Raw genomic sequence first — 26,273 nt, 5'->3', positions numbered from 1 at the left:
CGTAGGACCACCTCATCAGCACCTACCCTTTCTTGTAAAGCCTTGATGAGAAGTTGGTGATCAACCGTGTCAAAGGCTTCCGATAGGTCCAGGAGAATGAGGAGGCAACATTGGTCAGTATCAAGGGATTTTGTGGATGTCGTCTGTGATGTTTAGGATCGCGGTATCGGTGCTATAGCCTTTTCTGAAACCCGATTGGTGAGGATCAAGAAGGTTGATGCTGTCCATGTGCTGAGTCAGTTGTAGGAGGACGCATTTTTCAAGGATTTTGGATAGGAGGGGGAGATTGGAGACGGGTCTGAAGTTATTCAGTTCCTTGGAGTCAAGGCCTGTTTTTTTTAGTAGTGGCGTGACTTGGCCAACTTTGATTCATTCAGGTATGATGCCGGTTCTCAGGGAGCTGTTTATGATTTTCTGTTTATAAAACTCCATTTGACTTAGTTTCACTCAACTTGTGTTTTTTAAATTAATTTTTATTTCTAGCTATTTGTTCAAACGCACTTAGCTGTTGGCATTTATACATGAAATCTTTGCTTCCTTACACACCATTTCCTTCGTTTATCTTCGCTTATTATTTAAAAAATTGGGGGAGGGTGTCCATATAAAACATGCTTAGCTGATAGCATTCGTTTGTGCACGATTATATCGTCAGTGCATTTTTGACAAGCGCTTGGTTTGCTGTTAGGTTAAAATGTGCTTAGCTGATAAAATCATGGTTTAGGTATTCTGTTTTGTATTTTAGACATAAATACGCTCAGTCGATGTGATGTTTACAAATAAATTCACCCAACAATTGATTAAATGTGCGTGTTATAGTTTCAAAACATTCTTTCAAGAATCTATGAGTTTCCATATTGTCCGCCATGGCTACATAAAAAATACTTTTGACCATGACAATTAGTTGTCTGTGAAGCAGGAGTTGCCGTGCCACTGACATTCCCCCAGAACTTCCAGATTTCAGACCCAATTATGTGGCATCGCCTCCTTTTTGCTACAAAGCTTTCCCAAATAGTTCTAAAAGGCCCATTAGGTGAGTGGCAGTTTGTTGCATATGAAGCAGAACTTGCTGTGCTACTGACATTGCCCCAGACCTTCCATCCTTTTAGACGTAATACTGTGGTATTTTCTTCTATTACTAAAGGGAACTTTTTAAACTTGGTTGAAGGTTGATTTTCATCTTGGATGATGTAATTAAACAGGATTCCATCAGATGTTTACAAAAAAAAAAAAAACATGCTCAGCGCCAACCTGAAGGTATCTGTGCGCTTTATATTAAACATGGAAAGGTTTATTTGGTAGGCATGGATAGATAAAGTGATTTGGCCAGAATTATAGGATGTTAAGGTACGCTTTATATATGAACTCCCTTTTTTACCGTATTAGTTATCAAAGACTACTGGGCCAGTGTTAGTTAGTTGCACATTAAGCAGGAGTTGCCATTCTGTTGACACTGTTCCAGATTTTCAAGCCTTTTAGATGCAGTAGCGTGGCATCTCCTCCTTTTGCTAAAGGGTTGTTGCAATGGTTATAAGAGCCTACTGGCCCAGTGGTAGTTACCTTCACATGAAGTAGGGCTTGCTGTGCTAATGACACTGTCCCAGCCCTTCCAGTCTTTCCAATACAGTAGCAAGGTATCTCCAAAACTTTTTTAAGAGCCACCACTTTTTTACATTTTACAATAGCAGTGATCTGCACGTTAAGCAGGACTTCCCGTGCCACTGATATTGCCCCAGCCCTTCCAGTATATCCGACGCAGTAACATGACATTTTTTAATTTCACTGAAAGGCACCATATTTCTTACCTTTTACAGTGGCAGCGAGTTGCACATAAAGCAGGGGTTCGCAGTGCCACTAACACTGCCCCGGCCCTTCCAGTCTTCAATACAGTATCAAGGTGTCTCCTAATTTTGTTTCCGTATTTTACAGTGGCAGTCAGTTGCACGTCGCACAAGATTTGCCGTACCACTGACACTGTCCCAGCCCTTCCTGTCTTTTCTACACAGTAAAATGGCATCTTCTACTATTGCCAATTTATTTAAGGGAGGGAAAGTGTCCGAGTTCGCAAGTCCAACAATGTGCTGTTCACAGCTTCTTGGCCCTTCAAAACTGGATTATTTACTTTTTCTACTGTTTTGTTTCACACAGTTATGGCGCATCCATTAAACGTGTGCAGTTACATATGCTTTATGTTGAAATTTCTTGTTTTTCGGCAAATGTAATAAAAATCAAATATGGCAGTAGTAGTCAGCTGCACGTAAAGCACGTGAGCCATTGATACTGTCCCAGCCCTTACAGTATATCTGACGCAGTATTATGGAACTTTTACATTTTACTAAAAGTCACCATATTTTTCAGCTGCACGTTGAACAGGACTTCCCCTGCCACTGACAACCGCTGAGCCCTTCCTGTCTTTCCAACGCAGTAACATGGCATCTACTGCTTTTGGCTGCAGTTTTAGGGGAGGTAGAGTGTTCAAGTTTGTGAGTCCACCAACGTGCTGCCTGTTCACATCTTTTTGGCCGTGTTAAACTGGATTATTTTATGGATTGGATTAAGCGCGTACAGTTACACATGCTTTCGTTTGAAACTTCTTGATTTTTGGCAAATGTTAGAAAAATAAAATGGGCTAGTCAGCTGCAGGTTAATCAGGACTTGCTGTGCCATTGACGCTATCCCATCTCTTCCGGTATATACGTTGCAGTAACGAGGAATTTCTTATTTTTACTAAAAAAGCATCAAAAGCATTGATGGAGCAGGGTTTTTACTCCAAACCCGAATACCTGTTTCATTTTCGCATGTTATAATTAAAAGTACTACTGATTAATTATTAATTATTAAAAGTTTGTCAAGTATTGTCTAACCAACCTTATTAACAAGAGGATTACACGTGGGAATGCTATTGCATGGCTAAAATAATAAGTGAACTAAGTTGGTGAGCAAACTGACAGAAATAGATGTTGCTTAAGTAGTGTTATTGTGTTTTGCGCTTATAATTAATATGCATTAATGGCTTCTGATGTTGCAAATGGCTAGATAAATACACACACATAAGGGTATTAGCAGGGGAATAACACTGTATAATCATTTCCGTGCAGTAATTATGTTTTGTGTTTCCTTCGCTTAAGTTGACCATTGTGGCCTGCTATAAAATGGTCACCACCCGCAGCCTGTATTCGAGTTGATGGAAATTTTGCAAGGATGCTTCGTGCTGCCTGTGACCTTGCTCACTCGACAAAACTGAAAAGCCATGATCATGACGACAAACCCAGGAAAGATGCCAAGAGCCCCTGAACATGAAAATAGTTGCAACTATGAATGCTGAACTTATGAACTAGTGATCCCACGCTTGGGATACATTTCTATCTGGGAAGACATCCGTAAAAGTATCAAATTAGTTATGGACATCTTTATTTCCTATTCATTATTTGGGACAATCTAAGTGTGAGAAAATCTTGCACTGTAGCACAAATGTACCAAGATGACATTATTTCCGCCATTCATCCGTTCTGAACAATGAATTGTAACTTTATAGAATGTAAATTTTAGTATAAATATTAGCAGACTAGAGAGGTCTAGCGCCACTTCTACCCGAACTGATGATCCGAGGTCCCTATGCTGACGGAGAGGACGGTAACTCTACATGACGGCAGGAAACTCTGTTTTCTTCTACTAAGGACCGTTTCTGACTTAGGATCTGACATTTAGACAGAATAGGTAAATATGAGAGAACTGAATTTGCATTTAATTGTCTTTTCTTACAATTTTAGATAAATAATTAGTTCTGTTTGAATCTCTGTGTCGGGTGATTGTTTCTGGTCATGTTTATTGAATCTATTGTGTATTCTTTGAAATGTTTCACTAGATTTCAAAGCAACTAAGCAGATGCCATTGACCTCAAAGTACATGCAGATTGGATAGGTATTGAAAGTGTTTCTCCTTTACAGGGCACGGATAGAGTGGTAGGACAAATGTTGGTGTAATGGGCCCCACCAGTGTGTGATGTGTGTGTGCGTGTGTAACGTGTGAAATCACTCCGTCCGTGGAAGTAGAGGGGATTCGGAAGCTCCGATCTGCAGCAGCATCATATTTTTCACCCTTTACAGTGGCGGTGAGTTGGACGTCAAGTTACTGCTACTAACACTGTATCTCCTTTTATTTTTAGGTCTCGCTGAGTCAGCGCATGCGCTGCTCTGTGAGAAATTTAGTGTGTGGGTTTTCGAAGTGCTGCCAGAGGCTTTTGGTGGCCTAGCGCTTGCGTTCACACGAGCGTGCACGCACGCAGCCGCCATCTGGCTTTGATCGCGATCACTTTAACTTTCGCGGGCCGCGCAGCCGTGCCACTTTCACGGCTGCGCGGCCAATGCTAAGTACCTCAGAACTGACATAATGCTAAAAGACTGATTTTATTGTATACAGTATCATTTTTATTGACCGGTGACGTCTACACTACAAAGCACATAAATGTGTATATATATATATATATTCACAGAAAAAACCATAGGTTTCAGGCACGTTATAGTTAGGAATTAGCATTTAAAAAACCTCAGAAATTCACTGAAAAAACCATAGGTTTCAGGGGTGTTATAGTTAGCTGGACTTTTCACTTGTACAAAACCATTGAAATTCCCCCGTTATAGTTAGTTCAGCTAACTATAACTCGCGCGCCCGCAATGCACTGCTGATGACGTCACATATTACATCACTCATAACATGGTCAGTGACATCACTCATGACATCACTGATGACATCTCAAATGACATTACTGATGACATCACTGATGACATCATCCAGTGAATGTCTGTTTTTCAGAAAATTAAATATGTTTTATATATGTATATCTAAACACTGATGGAAGAATAAATGGGTATATAAGTGTCTAAATGGATGATTTGTTTTTGAAAAATTGATTGTGTAACTGACTGATTAAGTGTATCATAGTGAATACATGGCTTAGTGAGTAATGTTTAAATATGTAAATATCTGTATCAGTCTCTCACTTTGTGTATAAGTGGCTGCATGGGTTGGTGAGTAGCTACATGGGTGTCTATATAGGTTATTAGTTGGTTTTTGAGTATCAGTCTGAGTGTCTGCATGGTTCGGTGGGGGGTATTACGTAGTGCATAGGTACATGAATGAGTGACTCACTGTTTGTATGTGTTGAAGACAGCATGTGTGCAGGACTGTATGGGTGGATGAGTGTGTGTATGGGTGTGTTAGTGAGTGAATGACTGTCTCAATAGTGTCTTTATGAGTAACTACATATGTTTTAAACTAGTATATGTGACTATTGGTGTATATAAGTGAGTATATGTGAGAGTGAGAGATTGAAAGAGTTCCTGTATGAATAAGTATGTGTTTCTATAAGTGATTGTTTAAAAGACTAAGTATGTGTAAGTTTCCGTAGAAGTAAGTGTGGTGGTGTGTGTATAACTGTATATGCAAGTAAATGTATGTTTGATTCTTTATTAGCATGAGTGACTATGTGTGTGAGTAACTCTATGGATGAGTGGCATTGTGTAACAGGATGTATAGGTGTATGAGTACATATGATGAGTGAGTACATGTATAGGACTGTTGGTGAATGAGCGGATGTATATGTGGATCTTAGAATTACTGAAGAGGTTGTTGTAACTGGTATTGGTATGTCCATTGTTTTGAAAATTTTAGTCTCTATTTTGAATGTGTGTATCAAAGGTTATATTAGGGTGAGAGGAGGTCTGCCACTCTATCACAAGGATGATGTCATCAGTGATGTCATGAGTGATGTCATTTGAGATGTCATCAATGATGTCATGAGTGATGTCACTGACCATGTCATGAGTGATGTAATATGTGACGTCATCAGCAGTGCATTGCGGGCGCACGAGTTATAGTTAGCTGAACTAACTATAACGGGGGAATTTCAATGGTTTTGTACAAGTGAAAAGTCCAGCTAACTATAACACCCCTGAAACCTATGGTTTTTTCAGTGAATTTCTGAGGTTTTTTAAATGCTAATTCCTAACTATAACGTGCCTGAAACCTATGTTTTTTTTCTGTGAATTTCAAAGGTTTTTTAAATGCTAATTTCTAACTATGCCTACAGAGATAGGACATGTGAAGAAAGAAGAAAAAATGCACAGAAAGAAAAAAAAGAGGTGCAGAAAGAAGCAACAGAAGTCCTCAAAGACGAAGAAAAGTGCAGGAAGAAGGATAACGTTCAGAAAGAACAAAAAGAAGAGCAGAAAGAATCCTTGTTGCAAAATCATCCTGTACCCTCAACTTTTTCAGACGGATAGTGGTTGTAACTGAGTCTGACTAACCAGTCCTAGAGCCAGTGCTATGTTAAAAGACACTTAGAATACAGTGAAAATACCTACATACACTAGGGAACATTATGCATTGGGGTCCCCCTGTGATTAGCATGACCTCCTCTGTAAGCCCCTAGTATATAATAGGGCAGGGGGGTTAAAACTACCTCTTAACACAGGCCACAGGGCGTTTTTGCACACGTTAACTCAGGCCCCGTCCCCTCCCTTCACCACTGTGTAAACACGCCCTGTGTCCGTTTTTAGCTGGGAGATTAAGTTTATTTGAATCCTGAGGGTCCCTAGGTTCCAACTAGCCCACTAGGTACCTCCAGTAAGTGCCACAGAGCTGCGTTGCAGAGAGGTGTAAAAAGTGGCACGGCCTGGACCACCTCTCTGCAATGCAGCTCAGTGGCGCTTACTGGAAGCACTTGGTGGGTTAGTTAGCCCCCAGGGGCCCTCCGTATTGAAGGGAAATTATATCCCCAATTTAAAACGTGCTATAGTGCGTGTTTGCACACGTCACCTCAGGCCCCGTCCCCTCCCTTCACCACTGTGTAAACGCGCCCTGTGGCTGTTCTAAGTTGAGAGATTAAGTCCCCTTGAATCCTAAGGGTCCCTAGGGTCAAACTAGACCACTAGGTACCTCCAGTAAGCGCCACAGAGCTGCGTTGCAGAGAGGTGTAAAAAGGGGCTTGCTCTCAAAACACCTCTCTGCAGCGCAGCTCCCTGGCGCATACTGGAGATGCCTGTTGGGCTAGTTGGCCCTCAGGGACCCTCAGTATTGAAGAGGAATTAATTCCCCAACTTACAACTCGCCAGGGGGCGCGTTTGCAGAGTGCTGCAAGGAGGGGGCGTGGCCTCTGGCACGAGGCCATTCTTTTATTTATTTTAATTTTTTAAGAAGGGGGGCTGTGTGGTTCCCCTTCTTATTCTAATTAATTGGCCCTGATGACCCCATCCCCCAGGGCCTGTCTCCTAATTATATTTTTATGACCCCAATCCCCAGGGCCGGCCACTGTTTTTTATTATTTTTAAAAAATATATATTTATAGACACACCTAGGACATGCTGGACAAACCGTACGTACCTATCACCATGACGATTTGCGTGATATTCATTAAAAGGCCACTATGCATACAATGAATCCACGTGGAATGTATTTACACCACTAGTGAAGCTCTGACATGTCTGATGCCCTACCGTGCCTAATCCCGGTAGATACCCTTGTCGTTTATTTATACAAACATGGGTAGCTATTGACGGGCACATTGAATACACATGCACACCAAGCCATTCAAAGGGGATTCGACAAGAATTCGACCAAAACTATGCAAGAAACCCCCCTCACGGTTAATAAAAAACACATCCACTGCCGGATGTGTAATACTTTTTATTTTACTCTCTGGAAAGGGGACGAACATCACTTGAGAGTCACAGCGCGCTCCTGGCAGAGCCCAATGCTGTGTTACACCCACCATTGCCTGCCGAGTGCCACACACCTCTGTGTTGTATTCCACCAGCTAGTGCATATGCTATGAAACTCTCTAGCCCATGTGCACTGTAACACCACCCCGTGAATATGTCATGCCACACTTGTCTTCGCACGGGTTATATTGCCCCATCTAACGTGCCTTCCTCGATGCCTATGTTATAACGCACAGTGCTATGCCATACATATTAGAATCTGGGATCCATATCTTTGTCACAGTGCATATGCAACGTTACACTCCTCAGCACATATTTTATATTACAACTTTAGAGACTAGTTAGGTTACACAACACTGCCCTGTGCATATTACACTCCAAGGCGCATATCGCATAGCACGCGCTAGTGCCTGTGCTATCTCGCGCTCTCCAATGAATCTGTCATTGCGCACAATATCTAGTTTTAATTTTCAATCGTGCTCTCAGGAGTATGTTCTATATAACACTGTGTTCACCTACCCTTTTCACGGGCATTACATTTTGCGATAGGGGGTGGAGGGTCAGGGGGTGTTTCTGCCAAGTGAGCCCGGAGTTACAGTCACAAACGCCCTCTTCTTCCTGAATAAAAGTGAGATTATGCTGCATACTTGTTCATATTTTAAGTAGTTCGCACAGACACACGTTTTAAAAACAATAAAGTTCCTAATACCCGCCTTCTCTGATCAGTTAGCTTGCTGCCCCATCCCCCTCCTCCCTATCCTCTGTTGTGTGAATCCATGGACTAGCCTCCTCCCTCCTGCCATGCATGGTCTGATGTGCTGCCACTGCCCTCAATTTAGTATGATGTACCAGTCCACTCCTCCTGCCCTCCATTGCCCAATTCTATGCCCCATCATTGACCTCCTGCTTAAACTCTGTGCTTAGCTTGCTGCCCCTATTCTCCTTCCCCCTGCCCTCCGATGTCTTTGTGCATGCCCCTGCTCCATCCTTTTTGCCCACCATGTTCCATGGACCTGCCACTCCTATCTACTCTGAGTGTTCTGTTGAGCTGCCACTCCCCTCCCACCTGCCTAGCATTGTCAGATGACTGTAACCTGTCCCTGCCACCTCCACCCTGCCTGTCCACATGCCATGCCCCTATCCTCTTCCTCCTGTCCTACATGGTCCATTGTCCTGCCACACCCTTCTGCCCTCCCTGGTCTGTTGTGCTGCAACTGCTCCTCCTGCCTGCCCCGTGCGGTCTGTTGTGAGGCCCCTTCCCCTGAACTTTCTTGTCTGTGCACAGGTCCTGACCCTCCCTTCTATCCTCCATCGTCCTTTGTGCATGCCCCTGCACCCTCCTTCTTGCCCATCATAGCCATTGTGCTGCCACTAACCCTCCCACTTGCCATGCATGGTCTTCTGTGCTGCCATGGCCCCTCCCACCTTCCCTGTGTGGTCAGTTAGCTGCCCCTGACCCCCTCCCACTTAACCTCCATGGTCTGTGTGTATGCCATCACAGTCTCACTGTTGCTCTTCATGGTGTGTCTTGCTTCTAGTGCCCATCCTGCCTGACCTCCATGGCTATCTTGCTGCTCCTGCCCTGCCCCCTTGCCCCCAGCCCTCTGTTTACATGTGAAGACCCCTACTCCCTCCCTCCTGGCTTGTCTGTTCCATTGTAATTCCCCTGATCCGTCCCTCCTGCCCTTTATGATCTGTTACGCTGCAGCTTTCTCTCCTGTCTGTCCATTATGGTCAGCTAGCTACCATTGCCTCTTGCCCCTCTGTTCTCTGTTGTCCATGTGCATGGTCCTGTCCCCTCCCTCTTGCTTTCTATGAATTGTTGTGCTGCACTCCCGTCCCGCATGCCCTGTGTGGTGTATTGTGCTGCTGCAAACCCTGATGCCTGCCCTGCAGGGTCAGTTTGGTGCACCTCTCCATGTCCCTCCTGTCCTCTGTTATCCAAGTCCATGTCTCTACCCCATTTCCTTCCATGATCCAATGTACCATACTTGCGAACATTTTGAGCTTGGTAAGAGGGAGATTTTGAAAAAAACTGGGGTATTGATTTTCCCCTTTGAGTTACATTGAAAAAGAGGAGATTGTAGACAGGAGACAGATCAAATAAAGCCCATTTGAGCTTAAAATCATTGGACGTTTCCTGGCTGAATCGGGTCTGTTGGCATGTATGGTTGTACTACCATTGCCTCTTCCTTCTGCCCACAATGGTCTATTACATTGCCACAGCCTCTCTTGCAAGTCCTGTATTGTTGGTTTGTTGCCCCTGCCCCCCTTTCCACTGCCCTCCATAGTCTGTTGTGCTGCCACGGCCCTTCCTGCCTGCTCAGTGTGGTTAAATTGTTGCCTTTGCACCCTCCTACCTGCCTTCAATTTTCAGAGTCCGTGCCCCTGGCCTCTGCCTCTCAACAGTATCCTAATGAACAACTAGATTGCTAACATTCTATATTTATTACAAAAGTGTGGAACGCCTGACGTCATCTTGATGTAATCAAAACTGTAATACCTAGAGCATTTCCTTTAGAAATTACATATATGAGAGGGTCTTATTGGCATCAAAATTATGGTTAGTGCTCTAAAAGACTAAAATAAGGACATATTTTCTGAGTTTTCAAATAGCGACAAAGCACTTTAAAATTATTTGTTATCTTTATGTTTTTTTATCCAGTTGACCACTTGATTAAATGTTGCACTTAGGGGAGAGGATGTGGTGTTACTTCCAGAACTGCAGACTTTGCAACTGGGGAACCAGGTTGGAGTTACTGCTTCAGCTCGACATTCTGTGATTCTGGTCAAATCACTTAGTCTCCCCATGTCTACAACCAAAATGAATTTGTTCTTGTGTGATGTAACCAATGCTCATGTAAAGCACTCCAATACCTGACAAGTCTGCACTATATAACACTGCAAAAACACAAAATAATAAGTGTTTTGCACACTTCTGTCATTGAGCTATATTTGGGCTACATCTGGGTGATTTTGGCCTACATTTGGGCTCTTTTGTCTCCGGTGGCCATCTTGGAAGATTTATTTGTTATGAAGTTTCCTAATTTCCTCATGTACTGCAGTCTCCTCAGTAGGAAATGCTTTCAGTTTTTTACTTTGATTCCATCATGAAGGTATTCAGATATGTCACACATTTTCCATAAATTCTGAAAGTTAGCACTCTAGTTGCTCATTAGATCACTGTAGTAAAACTACTGTTCACCATGGAAGTCTGCTCCTGGTATTAAAAGTGCATGTTTCAGTCTGCATGTCAGAATTTTTTAATGAAATAGAAGAGGATTTGAGAAGTCACTCAAAATGTGCCCTCATTTTCTTTCTTCAGCATTAATCATAATTTCTATGGCAAAATGAACCCCCTCATTGTGTTCCTTTTTAAATTAAATGTTTTAAGTGTTACCAGTTTATTCCAATCAAGATGGCTTCAGGTGTGCCATACTTTTGTCATAATGAAGACAGTAAGCGCTCTAGTTGTTTTTAAGAACACTCTGGGACATTCTGTCATTGGGCTATACTTGGGCTACATCTGGGTGATATTTGGGCTACATTTTGGGCTCTTTTGTCTCTGGTGGCCATCTTGGGAGACTTATTTGTTATGAAGTTTCCTAATTTCCTCATTTACTGCAGTCTCCTCAGTAGGAAATACTTTCAGTTTTTTACTTTGATTCCATCAAGAAGGCATTCAGATGTGTCACACATTTGCCATAAATTCAGAATGTTAGCACTCTTTTTGCTCATTAGATCACTGTAGTAAAGCTACTGTTCACCAGGGAAAACTGCTGCTGGTATTGAAAGTGCATGTTTCAGTCTGCATGTCAGAAATATTTAATGAAATAGAAGAGGATTTGAGAAGTCACTCAAAATGTGCCCTAATTTTTCTTTCTGCAGCACTAATCATACTTTTTATGGAAAAATGAACCCCCTCATTTTGTTCCTTTTTAAATTAAATGTTTTAAGAGTTACCACTTTAATCCAAGCAAGATGGCTTCAGGTGTGCCATACGTTTATCATAAGTAGGACTGTTAGCGTTCAAGTTGTTCTTTGGAACACTCTGGGAAGCTGCAGTAGAACACAAAGGAATCAACTGACAGTCTCTGCCCTTGTTGGATGTACATGTTTTACTGAGAATTTCAGACTTCATTCTCACATGACTGAGAAAGATAATGTGAATTTACAGAAAATAAACTCTCAGTTTAGCTTATAGATCACCTTCCAAACCTCTGTGGGCAAAGCATGAGAAAATATTTTTCTCTCAATCATGATATCCCAGCAGAAGGCTTTTTCACATGGTGAAATCACCTTAGAACATACCACAATTCCTAAAATGAGTATGGTACCATCAACAAATGATTTATAATGTAACTAAAGTCTTAAAACCTTCTATTAACTGCAATGCTTTTTAATGAGGTGCTATCATGTATATTGGTCCCAAGATGGCTGCCAACACTTCTTGGATGAAGTGCTGACAGCCAATCAGATCTCAGGATGAGATGTGTGGTTAGGCTCCGCCCACATATATATATGATTTTACTTTTGATTTTCTCAGGAACTACTGAACAGATTGACACCAGACCTGCAAAAGGCACATCCCTGACCTGAGGACTACCTCTTTGCCAAATTTAAAGTTATTCTGTTCAGCCGTTCGGGCTGTACCTTGGACTAAAGGTCCCTATGGAAAATTGCATGGGGAAAACGTATTTTGGGACCCCCCTTTTTTCTCAGTCCCCACTTGACGAATCCCCCCGAGACTTTCAGGGTAGGAGCGGAGCGCCCCACCTATTTTGAAAATTTCGCGAGGATTGGTCAACCGGCGCCAAAGTTATTCCAAATAGAATGTTGCGGATTTCCTATGGAAACACGGTCCTAACTATAACTATCTACTGGCGACCGCCAGTAGATAATATATATATATATATATATATATATATATATATATATATGTGCTGTGAAAAACGCAGCATTTCATCATGCTATTCTGCCAGGTTCTGATTTTGTTTTTATTTGGTCTTTCCCAGTTCGGTGCCTAAATCCTAATCGTGGTCAATAGCGCGATAATAACGGAAATCACGGCGGGGAATATCGGTTAACCGGGTCTCCAGTGCTCTGTCCTGTTTAAACAGCGAAGATTACAGTGTTTTAGCAGCTTTTAGAGTTTGCGTGCAATTGATAAGGCACAAGCGCCACCTGCTGGGCAAAAGTTAGATTGATTTTACTTTGAGTTAATAGTATAATGCATCACCATTAGATGTATGGTTGAAGCAGGGTAAACGTTTAGCTTTCTCAAGTAAAAGCAGGCTAAAATAGTTTATTTAATTTGCTCTCCCTTCACAACCACCCTACCAGTTGCTCTTAGATTCCTGGCATCATTCCAGGTTGCTGTGACCCTGTGATTTAAAGCCAGCGAAACTGTTACGTATATAACGAAATGCACGCAGGGTTTCTCTGTGCCATGAAAAAGAGCTAGGTGGGACTTAGTGGAATATAATACTGCCATAACAGTTTTTCCGAACATATCTGATCTGAACAAGTGTATAGAAGTTTACGGAAAGATGCAAGCTTATGTTTTCTCTCAGATGGACAGGCAGCATATTGGACAGACTTTAAACTGTGACTCCGAAGTATCATTTTCTTCCCGATTGATCGTAAATTTACGAATTAGAGAGTCTTTACCAAAGACCATCTCCGTCGGTTTCAGCATTATTCATTAATTATTGCTATATGCAAACCCTTGAATAAAGCACTGATTGTAATCTAGTATCGGTAACAGAGATAAGAAACAGTATTTCATTAGATCTCAAACAAACTGCAAAAATACCAAAACCAAGCCGTATAAATACATTGCAATTTGTGCTCTTTGACCTGAATGTGAACATCTTTTCTCTGAGGTCTTCACTTGGCTCTCTCTGCTGGCGAGTGGGTCTATGAACCAAACGCTCTTGCTTTACTGAAAATCATTTCTATGTCCAGATTCACTCGGATGGACTCCAAAGAATAGAGCCTGTAGCAATAAGGAAAGAAATATCTACATGTCACCAGTAGAAATAAAACACACAACACCTCCAAATAAAAGAAATATAGCTCACTCGCAAAGTCTGATCTTTACCTAGTAGTATGTGGCTTTTGTCCAAAATTATCCTTAATGTACTAAAGTGAATTGTAAAGTTTTGTGGTAACTGTTCATGCCCTTCTTCAAGGGAAGAAGTATTTTAAAACAGAGCCTGTAAAGACAGGGAGAACAAAATTATATTCAGTTATCCCCTAAAAACGTATAAAATCAGCAAAACAGAAAAATTCGCCCTGTTGCAATATGTGATCTTTTACTCGAAAATATTGTTTTTTATCCAAAGTATTTACTGGTTTAACTCCATTGATTTACAACACATTTAAACATTTCTGAGGCTCTGTGCCATGTCCTGATTCACAGGGAAGAGGTCTTGGTAAATAGTCCTGCTTATAACCAAGAAAAACAAGCATTGGGATAGCCAATAGGTCTCGCCTTTCGGACCTTATAAGTGTTTAGCCATGCAACAGTTGATGTTGTTGCACCAAGTATATTGTTCTGCATAACTAAATACTTATAAGGTCCCAAAAGCGAGACCTATTGGCCATGCCAATGCTTGTTTTGAAAGCCACCATATTTTTTCGTATTTCACAGTGGCAGTGAGCTGCACGATAAGCAGGACTTCCCATACCACGGACACTGTCCCAGCCCCTCCAGTATGTCTGACACAGTAATATGGAATTTTTTAATTTTACTAAAAGGCACCATATTTTTTGCCTCTTACAGCAGCAGAATAAATTGGGGGTTTGGTTTGAAAAAGTAAGGCAGCTTTAATAACACAAGCATTTGCAGTGCAATAGGTATCACATTTGTGAGAGTTTAAGCTATTAGCATTGTAAATGACAATGCCTTTTATTTATGTTTTAAAAACCAAAACATTAATAAAAGGAATTATCATTTACAATGCCAATAGCTCAAACTCGCGTAAATGCGAGACCTATTGCATTGCAAATGCTATTTATATATTGGGATAATAATAGATGTCTCCCAGGAAGATGGAATACAATCGGTCGACGCAGTGTTAAAAACCCTAGCCACAGTAGGTCCACAAAGATCTGGGGCAGATTTGTATACGTCAACTGGGACTCCATCAGGCTCGGGGCCCTCCCCCCAGCGCCGGCCTGTAAAGCTAGCTTGATTTCTTCCAGAGAGATTTCGAGCTTGGCTACACCACAATCAACTTCCAGCCCAGTCGAGGCCTCGTCATTCTGTCTAAAGTGTTAGAGAAGTGAACTACCCTACTGTCACAGGGGACATTACAGCTAAACACTGGGATGTCTTCATTTTTTTTTAAAAAAGGGTCCGTTTACTGTGTCCCAAAACAGTTTGGTGTTCTTGGTCTCTGCCGCAAGGACAAGGTTTACCCATGCTTTATTTTGTAGTGTTTTTCTCCTTGCAACCAGGTTATATTGAAGACGCAATGTTTTAATGACCGAGGTGTTCCGCGGGGAATTATTCAGGGCTGTTTAAGAGCTCGGTGTGCTTTGGTGCAGGTAGGATCGAACCATCCCCTGGTATTGACCCCTGCTTTAGTAGGATGGCAGGTCAAACGCCATCTTTTTAGAACTGGAAATGTCATTAAATTGGTTTACTAATAGATGTGGTAAGATGCCCTCCTGAAGACAATAATGAATTCTCTTATAGTTCTCTTGGACGATTTTTTGTTGCATAATAGTAGGATCAATTCCTTCCCATTTAATACTTACTCCATTAGGTCTACTTGCAATGATATTGATTACTGTATTACATGAGTTGTGCAGCTTGCCCCCTCAAAAATCTAATGGTAATGAAATCAGGGTGTAGTCGCTTAAGGTCGCCGTACTTATGAGTGGTATGCCACATGCAGCATTAGTGCCGCAGATATCAATACATGATCAGGGTTGAATCCCTCCCACTAAAACTTGAGATTTGTTCCGCTGCCGTACCTTAAAAGCAGTAATTCATATTTAGCGATAATATAGTTCAGGGCTTCGCCATACTCGTTGTGGCAGAAATGGTCACTCTCGATGCCATCTTGGTCAAAACATCCACATGCCTGGGTATCAAAGAATGCACAGGCCAGTGTATTGAAATCTCCAGCCCATAATAATATGAAATTAGTATCTATAAGATTTAAAAAGGACTCCAAACAGCGATCCAGCGCCGTTACCACCCTACTGCGTGTACAGTCAAAACTATTGTTGCAAAAGTTTATCAAGACCAAATTGCTCTTACCCCCTTTCTTCACCCACAGGACATGAAAAAGTGGATCCGCGTAGGGTATTTTTTTAACAATTACTGGGAATAAGGGTCAGGAGCCCCCCTTTTGCCCACCCAGCATGTGTTGGTATCGCTTCAGAAAAATATGAGGAGTACCCTTCGACATATACCGGTCAGGTACACCAGGTTTCCTGAATACATGGAGTTTCATATTCTGATATGAAATGTATGCAATCGGTATTGCCTATTTTGTTGGTAAGCCTGTTCACGTTCTATGGAGCAAACCTAAATTCTCTTCCCACATTACCATCAGGGGGTTCATGGTTGTAACTTCCCCTAATGCTAAACTGGAACTGGGGCAGATTTCCCGAGTAGTGTTAATCTTAGCTGACATAAGTGCCTCCCTCCTATACTCAAAAATCTGGTTCCGGGTCGCATTGACCACCATTAATGAACATATTTCACTTAGAAACCTCCATACTACTAGATAACACATGATCATCTATACTATGGACCTTGCAACTAAGTCAATCATTTTCTTCTATAGCACTCAGAGCATGGTGTCAAAAGCTGGTCATGGAGGCGAGGATAGCGTGATAAAGGGACCTTGGTATCTGTACATTTTGGGTGTCTGCACGAGGAGGATTGACGTTGCGTAAATGGTGATTAAAAAAAACCCTAGCGGGAGAACAGCCAAGTTATGGCCACCCTGTGGTAGTAATGCTGCCTTTCGATGGATTTCTCTTACTATGCTGGGGTTTTTTAAATCAATGACAATACAATCCGCCTCAAAAACCTTTGTTGGTGGGCCAATCCACCTCACTCTTCATGTGAGTAGGATTTGATGAGAGTTGACTGATAAGAGTAAATGTTTGGAACCAAGCCAATGAACCAGTTTGGGGCAGATTTACAAGCCCCGTGCGCCACTTTTGCGCCGCCGTGGCGTCACTTTTGTGACGCAGCGGTGACACAAAGCTTGCTCCATTCTGCGACAGATTTACAAAGTGACGCATCTAGGGAGATGCGTCACGTTGTAAAGCCCTGCGCCACATTAAACCCCCGTAAAGTTTAATGTATGCAGGATGGGCGTTACATCGGAAAAAGACTCGGAAAAGTGACACAGTGAAATCTACAAGATTTCACTCAGTCACTTTTCCGACGCTGGTGCGTCAAATCCTTATGCCTGCTTGAAGCAGGCGTAAGGCGTGACGCACCATGTTAGGGATAGGGCAGGTTGGAACAGTGCTGGAGTTGCGTCGCGCTTGCGACACAACTTCAGCACTGCGCCAACCTTACACCGGCAGATGCGTCACGCATCTGCTTGTCCTTGCGCCACGATGCACTGCATTGTAAATGCGGCGCATCTCCGGTGGCGCAAGGGCAAACTTGCGTGATGCATCTTCCCAGGCACATCCCTGCTGATTTGCAGGGATGCGCCAGGGAACGTAAATCTGCCCCTTTGTGTTTTAGGCCCTCTGCAGACTCTATCACCAGGCTTCAGGGGGGAAAGATTGACCAGGACCGCCACACATGGGCAGCATGCTGGGGGAGATTGATGCTGACTCGCTCTTGTGGATAGTCTTGGCTATCAGATATGTATTCATCTGTGAGGGCAACAACATTTGAAGTTGCAAGTGATGTCTAAATGGGGGTCATACTAATGGGCCTGATGGGTTGATTGGTCCTCAGGTTGGACAAGCTTGTACCAGGTAAGTCATCAGTCGCCCAGGCCCCCGTGCTGACAGGCAGAGTGGCATTAGATTGCGTCTTCTTACTCTCTATAGACTGAATGCTAGATACATAGGAAATAACGGATTCCATTTCTCCCCCCAGTTTAGCCAATTTCGTTTTAAGAGGCAGTAATAGGTCGCTAACAGTGCTTGCCAATTTGTCCCAAAATAATGTCCAAAAGAGGTTGTCCATTTCCAAACAGTGATCAAAAGGTACCTGGGGATCTGGGGGAGCCTGTACACAGTCGCTTGTGGGTTTAGACATGGCCCCCCGGGTCTTTCTTTTTCGTTTTGCCGCTGGTGGGAGAGAATCGGAGATTAATATCTGTTGTTGTGATGACACTGGTACTGGCCCTCCCGGCATATCCAATGGTTGGCTGCCCATTTGACCATTGCTCGTACTCTCCTGGCCCTGAATACTGGATACCCCATTAACTGGCTCAGCTTGTTCAGCTGTATGTATAAATAAGCCACCTTCCACACTTGAGCCGGGCGCAGACAGTGATAGGCGACGCTAGGCCTGAGCGATCACCTTATTTAGGGCCCCTAGCGCGCATTCTAGGAAGGAGTCTATAGAAGTCCACTTGGTTGCACCCCTGAGTTGATGATGATGATGATGATGAGAAATATATAGCGTGCGACAAATACCCTGGGGTGTCTAGACGCTGCCTTTGATAAACACCGATCAGTGCAGACAGAGAAGTAAAATTAAACTGTAAACAACCACATTTTAAGACCCCTTCTAAATTTAGAGAGACTTGGTTCTTTCTTCACCATGGTGGGCAGAGGGTTCCATAGGCTAGAAGTTGTAGCCGTGAAACTCTTACCGCCCCATATAGGAACAATTAGATTTCCCAGTTCGGCAGATCTGAGACCTCTGACTGGAGTGTATGGCTTTAAAAATGTCACCAGCTGTGTTGGCCCCATGTTGTTAATAAATTTAAAGGCTATGCCTAGTGATTTAAATTGAATCCTCTTGGCTACTGGTAGCCAGTGGAGTCAGACTAAGGCTGTAGAGACTGAATCAAATTTATAGATGCCCAACAGGATTCTTGCTGCTGCATTCTGAGCCGTTTGAAGTTTGTTAATGCTACGCCTCGGAGCACTGGAAAGGAAGGCGTTGCAGTAGTCCAGTCTTGAGGAAATCAGCTCTGACACCACAGTCTTCTTTAAGTCCATAGGTATTGCTGGAAGGATTTTCCTCAACAGTTTCATGATAAAGAAACATGCAGAAGTGGCTGAGTTGATTTGTGCCTCAGGGGACAGCTTGGTGTCAAAGATGACTCCTAAGTTTTTGGCTTTGAGCACTGGATTGTGTAAGGAGCCAAGTCTGGCCAGCCACCAGCTGTCTGACCAAAATGATGGATTGTTCCCTAGCAACAAGACTTCAGTCTTGGAAGAGTTCAATTTCAGACACTTGTCTGCCATCCAATTTGCTATATGGCTCATACACTCAGGAAACCTGGATGCTGTCTCGCTAGCAGAGCTACTCACCAAGACGACGATCTGAGTATCATCTGCGTATGACACAAGGGCAAAACTATAACTTCTTACTAGACTGGAAAGAGGGGTGGCGTAGAGATTAAAAAGCGTTGGGCTCAGGAAAAAGCACTGGGGAACCCGGCAGGGGAGCGTAGAGGGGGATGACACAGTGCTCCCTAAAGCTACTTCCTGAGACCGCTCAGACAAAAAGGAGCCTAGTCGGGACAGTGCCTTGCCCCCGATCCTGATGGAAATCAACCGGTTCCGCAGCAGTCCATGATTAACAGTATCAAAGGCCGCTGACAGGTCCAGGAGGATCAGAGCTGCGTTCCTCCGTGGCAGTAATAAGTGCCAACTCTGTGCTATGCTGAGCATGAAATCCAAATTGTGAGGAATCCAGAATGGTGTGGTCATTGATAAAGACAATGGGGCCGATTCACAGAACTAACTTAAGACAAAATCCTAAACTTACTACTTTTGGTATTCACAGAAGTTAGGATTTTGACTTAAGACAAACTTAAGACAAAATCCTAACTTAAGTCTGTCTTAAGTCTGTCTTAAGTCTGTCTTAAGTCTGTTTTAAGTTTGTCTTAAGTCTGTCTTAAGTTTGTCTTAAGTCTGTCTTAAGTCTGTCTTAAGTCTGTCTTAAGTCTGTCTTAAGTTTGTCTTAAGACAAACTTAAGACAAAATCCTAACTTCTGTGAATACCAAAAGTAGTAAGTTTAGGATTTTGTCTTAAGTTAGTTCTGTGAATCGGGCCCAGAGAGTTCAGTATTTATCTCCTTTTCAATTACTTTAGCAGGAAACAGGAGTCTCGGTATCGGGGTATAATTGAGGGTCTCCTTAGCATCCAAGTTAGGTTTCTTTAATAAAGGAAGTATAGAGGCTTTCTTCCAATCCGTTGGAAAATATCCTGTGGTGAACATTGAGTTAAAGATCACTGTTAATTGAATAGCTATAATTTCTGGCGAGATATGCAAACTTTTAGGAGGGCATGGGTCTGATGGAGAGCCAGATTTTTTAGCAGCAATACGTTTGGTGGTTTTTTCGACTGTTAAAGTAGTTAAAGGCAAAAGTATTTGGGTGGCTGATTCAGAGGGATCCTGTGTTTTGACAAGAGAGGTTGATTGAAACTTATTGAGTTCTGCCCGTGTTTGAACCAGACGATTATCCTGCTGTACAAAGAGGTCAAAGATAGACTTGACCTTGTGCTGGAAGGATTCTGCTAATGAGTTGCAGAATTCTTGACTAATACTTATATATTAGGTGCAATTGGCAACTTTGCTAGTTTCTTTACTGTAGTAAACAAGGCTTTAGGACATCTATTAGCCGCTGTAATTTCCTTAAAAAAATATAATGCCTTTTCCCTGAGAATACGTTTTTTATAGGTTTGAAGGGATGACTTGTATTCCATTTGAGTAATTGCATTATCTTCAAGTCTGCACTTCCTCTCTAATTTATGACAAAGTTGTATCTGGGCTTTCAGAGTGTCATTGAACCATGGTTTCTGATGGTGTTCTTCTGGGTCGATGACACTGTTTGGGGGGGATTTGTTTCCGCCAATCTTGCGCTTAACCATTATAGCTTTAGGGACACCACAGCGATAACAATGTCACTTACTTATTGGTTATCTTGCACCTAGTTACGCCTTGTTCTTCTTCTTGTGATACCTTAGTTGGAGATTAACCCTGGGCCACCTCACGATCTGGATCTGCAATCAGGTACAGGAGGGCCAAGAGAGTAGGCCTAGCCCGGTCTCTTCCAACGCTATCGGGCACAGACAGGCCTACTCTTGGCCCAGGCGCATCCCACGAGGTGGAAGCCCACCCGCAATTTAATTCGCTCCTCCAGGTGCGGGCAAGGCATTGTTGGTGGTGTCTACTGCTGCTCGTCCTGGGAAATGTAGTCTTTCCCCCTGCTGCACTGAAAACCGGCGTCTGCGAGGCGGGAGCCCTCCGGCAGTTTAATACATGTCTCCAGGCACGGGCAAGGCGTTTTTGGCGGTGTCTACCGCTACTGGTCCTGGGGAATGTAGTCTTTCCCCTGCTGCACTGAAAACAGGCTCAGATTTCACTCGTACAAAACCACTGCAATTCAGCAGTTATAGTTACCTGAGATAACTATAACATAGGCCCCCAATGCACTGCTTATGACCTCAGATATTGCATTACTCATTACATGGTCAGTGACATTATTCATGACATCTCAAATTACATCACTAACGACATCACTGGTGCCATCGTCAAGTGAGTGTAAGTCACCAATCCTTTAAGTCAAGGCCCCACTATGGGTCAGCAGAGTGACAATCCGATCATAAGTGATGCTGATATTAATCTGCACCTCCCGCCACAAGCTACACCTTATATCATGATCCCAGCTAATGTCCTGGCACTACCGTTGGGTCAGAGGGAACATTGGTCCTCATTGAGGAATAGGGCACTACATTTTTTAAATACAAAAACAGGATTGGCCAATAAATTGTTATTTGCTGACTTTAAGATGGCCAGTAGGATTAGGTGGGTGGGGGCAACGACCAAAAATCTAGCAGGAGACTATGTTGTGCTGACATTTAGATCCCCAGGCTTAGTCAAAACAATATTTGACATGATTACAAATCAAAATCAAATTGGGTATAATCATATCATCTCAGTACTTCCGTTGGGCTTTTTTTATCCTCCACCCAAACCATTAAATCATAATATGGAAGAAGTGAGACATACTTCGATCTACCAGCACCCCAAGCACTCTGAGACACAACCCTGGTTCCATAGAAACCGATTTGCCCCACTGAGTGATTTGGCTGAAATAGATTGACTGCCAACCAATGGGGGTAGGTTGGAGGAAAACATTTTTGATCCTCATAAAACTGGTGTTGCGGTACTAAATGCTAATTCTGGGCAACATCCTTCGAAGTCGAGTCAAGGGTTCGATAAACGCTCTTTATCCCAGCTACATAATATGAGTGAGAGTCTAGTAGGATTAGGTTTAATTACTGTCCCATCTGACCAGACCCCGAGTGGCCCTAATGGACAAGTCATGCAAGCACCTTATTTTCAAAGAAATTGTCACCAGCTACGCCTACTTTCCTGGAATGTAGCAGGTATCACTCCAAAGCTAACAGATGAGGTTTGGGTTAGGTACATTAAAACATTTGATATTATCTGTACCCAGGAACGGACGTTAACATAGATGGATATTTGTCGCTAAATGTCTTAGCGGCACCATCACTGTCAGGGAGGGCAAGGCGGGGCAAGGGGGGACTGGTAACCCTGATCTCAGTGGGGTATGAGGTGCTCGTAATCGAAAAGGTAATTGATTCACTCTGGTACCAACTGATCATGTGTTTTAATTTGTTAGATGTAAGTATATTATTAATCAATTGGTACTATAATATTTTTGATGAGCAAAGCACGGGGGTCATACATTACCTACAAGAGGAAATTAACAAAATAGCACTAAAATTCTCCCCTTTATGTATTATCTGGGTTGGAGATTTCAACTGTACACTATGTCAGCAAAGCAGTAACAAAGTGTGCGGGTTGATTGACCTTGATGATTCACCGCTTGCCCATTTTAAACATACTCCCCAGAGGGATGCATTAAACTCAATCATTCTTGTTAACGACTTATCCCCGGCGAACAATCTAGTGGACAGTTCGGTGGCATACTTCCCGACATTTAAGGGAGGGGGCAGAACCAGTACGATTGATTTTATGTGGATTACCAGGAGGTATTCCGATCTTTTAGAAAATTTCCTGGTTGAACCGAACCCTGCCAGTGACCACAACCCTCTAACAGCCTCTCTAAAAAATTAAGGCCCCGAAGGGGATGGCTGTGGACTGTCCTAGAAAATATAACTATAATCAAGAGGTAAGGTTGAAATGGAATATTCTGGATCATGTCAAATTTGAGTAGAATATAATTAAGTCTAACTTAACTGATGTGATGACCTGTTTAACATATTTAGCCCCCCCGGAATCCATCATTGGGAGTTTTGAAATCATATGTGAAGATGTGGCAAAAAATCTGCTTAAATCAGTTAAAAAAATGAATCGCCCTGAATATAAATGGTTTGATTCGGAGTTCTCAGCGGCAAATAGAGCTTTAAAAACAGCATTAAGCACAGTACCACGGGATAGGGCCTTGATTAAGGAAGCTAGACGGTCTTACAAAAACACAATAGAGCGTAGAAAATAAGAATTGAGATGCCAGGCCTGGGACGATTTAGAACAGGCAGGAATGCTAAGAGATTCTAGGAGGTGATGAATCGTCCACTCTTCATGGATGTAAGCAGGAACGTGGAAACAAATATAACGGGTTTAGCTTGGGAGTCCCACTTTTCAAAGATTTTTAACCCAAATGACAGTCCACAGGTCAGTCAGTCAGATATACCTTTTAATCTTGAATCAGCCCGGCAATTAAGTGTATCCCTGACTTTAGGCGAAGTGGAGGAGGCCCTTAGAAAGGGCATTGCCTCTAAAGCCACAGGACCAGACGGGGTACCTTTGGACCTTTTTAAAAGAAATCCGGAACTCTGGGACCCCGTACTATTAAATGTTTTTAGAGCTGCCATAACGGGCCAGTTCCCACAATCTTGGAAGAAAGCTGTGGTAGTTTCAATATTTAACAAGCATTTACAATGCAACGGTCTCGGCATTGTTAAAGTTAGAGCTATTGGCATTGCTCATGACAATGCCGTTTCTTTAAATGTTTAAAAACAAAAACATAAACAAAAATAATGTCATGAGCAATGCCAATAGCTCTAACTTTACCAATGCCGAGACCATTGCATTGTAAATGCTTGTTTTCGTCCGCTTTGGTACATTTCCCAAACCCTCTGATATTACTTTTATTGATGGTGAGTGAGGCAGGAAGGCTGGCCGTCTGCCCCCTCCCCAAGGTCCTGACAGGAAGTGGTAGGTGGGACTAGGGGGAGCTGGAGGGAACTCGCAGGCTCCGGTATTGTTTTCAGAAGCGCAGAGTGTAAAGTTGGAGGCAGAGCTGCCGTCCCCATCCTTCCAAACCCGAGCCAGGGGGAGTGACCGAGCCTCGGACTGCAGCGTGCAGCTGTCTAGGGCCGCTGCACTCCGCGCTGCTGCATCGCGTTCACAATGCACAGCACTGTTTGTTTATTGGCGGCCGGTGGCCCATGCGCACTGGCACGTGATTACCCCCCTCCCCAGAAGCGCCCCGAATAAGTGAGCTAAACTTAAACTTCACTTGCCACTGAGCTGCAACGTCATATATGCTGGCCATAACTGCAAGATGCTCGGTTTCTGTATAGATGGTTAATGGCCACGCCCCCAGCGCGTGGTTACGCATATACAGCAACATAACATTGATTAAACATGCATTTATTTGAACTGCAGGTTTTGAACAACTAAACCTTACATCCGTCTTTAAAAAAAGAAAAAAAATAACAAGTGGCATTGGCTTTTTTTATTGTGCTTAGCTGTAAACATTTGTTGGTGTTGTGTGTGTTTGGGGGAGGGGCTTATGTTAAATGAATGTCTTGTCTTCTTGGGCCCGGGGATTGATAATGTCACTTTCGTCAAAACACGCAGGCGTTGCTCAGATGCTGTCCCTTTGAGCAGGGGCCACGGATGGCGGACTCCACTCAGGGTGAGGTCTGTGACGCCCACCGTGCCCTGGACGTTGCCGTGCTTTGAAATGCTCACATGTTGTCGTCAGCTAAGGTGTGCAGTGCTCCTCTGGGGCACGCGTGTGTCTTGCTAAACCTTGACCAGGGACTAGGTTTAATCAATTAAAATCTGATTTGAAATCACTTTCGTTTTGTTAGGTCTCGTAAAATGAAATGGCAAGTGTTATACTCGAGGACAGCGTTTGTCGAAGGACAGATCTGTGTATTTGTCTTCACGTACAAGGAATGCCTTTGAAGAGGGTGGCTAGAGTCTTTACACACTGATCAGAGCGGGAGTTGGCATCGGGCAGGGCCTACAACATCTCTATCTTCTCCGTGAAGCGCAACGTGAACAATAACAAGGCAGAGCAAAAGGCACACCACTGCCTTTCTCCGAGGCAGAGCAAAAATGCCTCGGAGAAAGGCAGCGTCCTTTTCGGATTCGGGGGCGTGTTTTGCTGTTTTCTCCTCCTTGAGACTTCTCACAAAAAACACGCCCCCCGATCCGAAAAGGACGGGGCCTGTTTGGAATGACTGACCTCTTCTCCAGTGGCTGGCCAGTATTTACGAGGCCAGCCAATGGAGAACAGGGGAGAAGAGGGGCGGGTTAAAGCCCCTCTTCTCCAAGTCATAAAATCTCCGACTTCCGGTTCTGCCTTTCGGCAGACCGGTAGTCCTCGACCTAAAAAGGGAAATAGAAACGATCCGACCTGTTACAGGCCGATTTCCCGGGGAACAACCTTTACAACGCAACTTTTACAACGCACTACCATTACAACGAAACTGTTACAACGCAAATGCATTGACAACGCATGCCATTACAACTCAAGTCTTTACATCGACTTGCACTAGATGGCGTGCTAACATTAAAAATAGTGTAGTTTACTATCCAAACACCTTCCCTACTGTTACGTGGACTGGAGTTAGAATAGTAAATTACACTTTTTTAATGTTAGCACGCCATCTAGTGCAAGTCGATGTAAAGACTTGCGTTGTAAAGACTTGCGTTGTCACTGCATTTGCGTTGTAAAAATTTCGTTGTAACAGCATGCGTTGTAAAAGCATGCGTTGTAACATCATACATCCCGATTTCCCTTATAGATGCCACATGCAAGGTGATGGGGAGAGTAATTTTGGCACGCCTGGAGTCATGGGCTAACAATGCTGGGCTGATATCACATACCCAATATGGGTTTAGGAAGGGAATGGGAACTGTCGAACAGTGCCTCAACTTGTCGATGATCATGGGCAAGTGCATGAGGGCTAGGGGGGTGCCAATCCACCTGGCCGTCATGAAATTGTCCAGTGCCTTTGACACGGTGTGCAGGAGCAAGTTGTGGGCGCTGATGGAAGATCTGGGCTTTGAGGAACCACTTGTCACTCTCCTCCGCAGACTACATGCTTCCACCTTTGTAGTTAACCGTTATGGCCCAGGCGGAGAAAAG

The sequence above is a fragment of the Triturus cristatus genome, chromosome 4_1 (genome assembly GCF_964204655.1).
Source record: "Triturus cristatus chromosome 4_1, aTriCri1.1, whole genome shotgun sequence".
Lineage (NCBI taxonomy): Eukaryota > Metazoa > Chordata > Amphibia > Caudata > Salamandridae > Triturus > Triturus cristatus.
This window is presented reverse-complemented; position numbering follows the sequence as displayed.